Here is a 3,596-nt window from a genome sequence, read left to right on the forward strand (position 1 = left end):
ATGGACCGAGGGACCCAGTCTGGGAGGCACCCAGCAGTAGTGGTACCTACTGGAGCGCCATGGCCCCACACCAGCCTGGGTGTGCTGTGGGCAGCCCCCTCCTTCATCGCTCTCCGGCTGGCCCTGAGGACTGGGAAAAGCTGGCCCGGACTGAACTTGACACACAGTACTGACTTCCTGCTGATTTCCGCTGTGGAATCAGTATTACCATGGATTCTAGCTTTTGTTATGGATGAACTCCTCATATATATGCTGCTAGTGTTGCCAAAGTAGAACTGTTTTGGTTCCTTTTAAAAAGAGGTGCTAATGCAAGCTTTAATAAAGATAAGCAAACTGTTTTGATAAGTGCATATTCTGCCTGTGGCTCAGAGGAATAAATCTTGAAGTGTGTAGATCTATTACTCCTCAGGTTGTGGCTCTCCTTGTCCATTGGAGCAGATGTTAATGCATGGGATGAGAATGGTTATACTGTCTGCAAATTGATGGCTAACAAAACTAGTATTTGTTCACTTCTAAAATGGAACATTTAAAGAAAGCTGACAAAATATTAATTTTATATGAAGATATCTATTTTTATGGGACATTTTCTGAACTACAAAAATGGAATATGATTCTTTTGACCAATTTGGTACAGAAAGAAGGAATACAATCTTAACTGAGACTTTATACCATTTCTCCTTAGGAGATGCTTCTGTTTCCTGTAATGAAACAAATGAAAGACAAAACAAACCAATCTTTTAAAACAGAATGGAGTTCGGTGAAAAAAAGGGAAAACTTCACTTTCAAGTTAATCAACTCTATGAGAAAGTTTTTAAGTGTACCAAAGACGCCATTGCAAAGGAATAGCATAGAAGAGGATTCTGATGATCCTCTGGAGAGAAGGCTGTCTCTACTTCCAAATTCTAAGCAGGGAAATGTGATCCTACTTCTCAGCAATGAGATCCACTCTGGCCCCACATTCCAGGGCAGTACAACACAGTCTGTGTTGAACCTGATGACACACTCAGTTAACCAAGGGCAGAGACAACAGCCCCCTCAAGAAAAATATTACGGCCCCGCAAGTCAATTAACAAAAAATGGATATATTCGAGACGGTTATCTCAAGAGAGTGGCTTGGAAATTCATAAGGAAATTAACGAAGATTTGAAGGAATTTTTTTTTGGATGATGCAGAGAGCATACAGTGACCATGTGTAACACATACCTTCACTACATTACTGTTCATAAGAGCTTGATTTTTTATGCTGATATGTGCTTAATTTTTTTTCTGGCCAAAGTGGCTGTTTTTCTGGTTGTGTTATGACTACTTAAAAACAACCTTCCTAAACAGGAAGTGAATAGTACTCAAAGTGGAAGTAACAGCATAGCTGTAATTGTCACCAGCACCAGCTTCTATTAGTTTCTTACATTTATGCGGGAGTAGCTGACGCTTTGCTTGCTCTGGGATTGTTCAGAGGTTTGCCACTGATGCGTACATTAATCGCTGTGTCAAAAATCTTATGCCACAAAATGCTGCATTCTGTTCTTCAAGTGCCCATATCAAACCTCAACACTTTGAAAGCAGGGATTTTTAATAAGAGTCTCTGAAGCTATAGCAGTTCTAGATATTCTGCCTCTTACCATGTTTGACTTCATCCAGTTGCTATTAATTGTGACTGGAGCTGTAGTTGTCTTCTCAGTTTTACAGCCTTACATTTTCCTGGCAACTGTATCCGTGATAGCAGCTTTTATTATGTTGAGAGTGCACTTCCTCCACACTTCACAGCAACTCAAACAACTGGAGTCTGAAGGCAAGAGTCCAGTTTTCACGCATCTTGTTACAGGCTTAGAAAGACTATGGACCTTTCGTGCCTTTGGATGGCAACCTTACTTTGAATCCCTGCTCTGCAAAGCTCTGGATTTGCGTACTGCCAACTGGTTCTTGTAACTGTCAACACTACACTGGTTCAAAATGAGAATAGAAATGATTTTTGTCCTCACCTTCATTGCTGTTACCTTCATTTCCATTTTAACAACAGGTGAGGGAGAAGGATCAGTGGGTATTATGCTAACTCTAGCTATTAATATCATGAGTACACTGCAGTGGGCTGTAAACTCCAGCATTAATGTGGATAGCTTGATGCAGTCTGTGAGCTGAGTCTTTAAGTTTGTCAACATGCCAAAAGAAGGTGCACCTGCCAAGTCCATCAAGCCACCCAGGGATGACCCACGGTCAAAGGTTATAATCACTGAGAACAGGTGAAGAAAGTTGACATCTGGCCCACAGGGGGCCAGATGACTGCAAAGACCTCACTGCAAAATATGTAGATGCTGGCAATACCATATTAGAGAATATTTCCTTCTCAATAAGTCCTGGCCAGAGGGTGGGCCTCTTGAGAAGAACTGGATCAGGGAAAAGTGTATCATTAGCTATTTTGAGACTGTAGAACACCAAAGGTGAAATCTAGATTGACGGTGTATCTTGGGACAGTGGAGTGATGCCATATAAAGTATTTATCTTTTCTGGAACTTTTAGAAAAAGGTTGGGTCCCTCAGAACAATGGAGTGATCAAGAAATATGGAAAGTTGCAGATGAGGTTGGACTCAGATCTGTGATATAACACTTTCCTGGGAAGCTTAATTTTGTCATTGTGGGTGGGGATTATGTACTGAGCCATGGTCACAAGCAGTTGATGTTCTTGACCAGATGTCTTCTCAGTAAGGCAAAGATCTTCCTGCTACATGAACCCAGGGCTCACATGGATCCCCAAACACATCAAATAATTCAAAGAGATATAAAACTAGCATTTGCGGATTGCACAGTAATGCTCTGTGAACCTGACAGAAGCAGTGTTAGGATGTCAGAGATTTTTGGTCATAGAAGAGAACAAAGTGCACAGTATGATTCCATCTAGAACATACTAGGAGAGAGAAGAGTCTCTTCCACCAGGCCATGAGCTCATCAGACAAAATGAAGCTCTTTGTCCATTATAACTCCAGTAAGCACAAGTTTTAATCCCAAATTAATGCTCTGAATGAGGAGACAGAAGTACAAAAAATACAGCTTTAGAGATCAGTGCAAATATTTGGGACATTTGCTTATGGAGGAAATAGCCACCAGAAAGCAAGGATGGATGATGATTTTTTTTTTGTTTGTTTTGTTTTGTTTAACATTTTGGTAAGAAGAACTAAGGACATTTACATGGGTCTGGATGATTAAATTGTGTGAAAGGTACTTCAGAAAAAGACTTATTCAAATCTTATTTTAGAAAAGTGAGTAATAAACATTATTAATATGCCCCCACTAGAACTTTATATGGGGGAATATGGAGAAGATGCATAATCAACTAATCACAAGTCAAGGAAATGAAGAGAGTAACTATGCTTCTTTGGATTTACAGGTGTTTTTGTTATTGTTGTTTTGTTTTGGTTTTTGGTACCAGGGATTGAACAGATGGGCAGATGCTTATGCCACTGAGCTAAATCCCCAGCCCCATTTACAGGTTTTAATGGTTCTAACTTGAAGCAGACATTTCATCACAGACAGCACCATGCCTTAGTATGGTCAGCTGTACAGCAATCTTGTTATACATAAAAGGCCATGATTTTGGCCATGTG

General features: G+C 40.3%; 1 pseudogene; it reads left to right on the top strand.

The window, feature by feature from the left end:
• On the top strand, positions 1-3,048 carry LOC100717378 (cystic fibrosis transmembrane conductance regulator-like; annotated as a pseudogene).
• Positions 3,049-3,596: the final 548 nt, after the last annotated feature.

Source organism: Cavia porcellus, unplaced genomic scaffold (genome assembly GCF_034190915.1).
Source record: "Cavia porcellus strain 051 isolate PalLab524CR breed Dunkin Hartley unplaced genomic scaffold, mCavPor4.1 scaffold_1, whole genome shotgun sequence".
In the NCBI taxonomy this organism is placed as follows: Eukaryota; Metazoa; Chordata; class Mammalia; order Rodentia; family Caviidae; genus Cavia; species Cavia porcellus.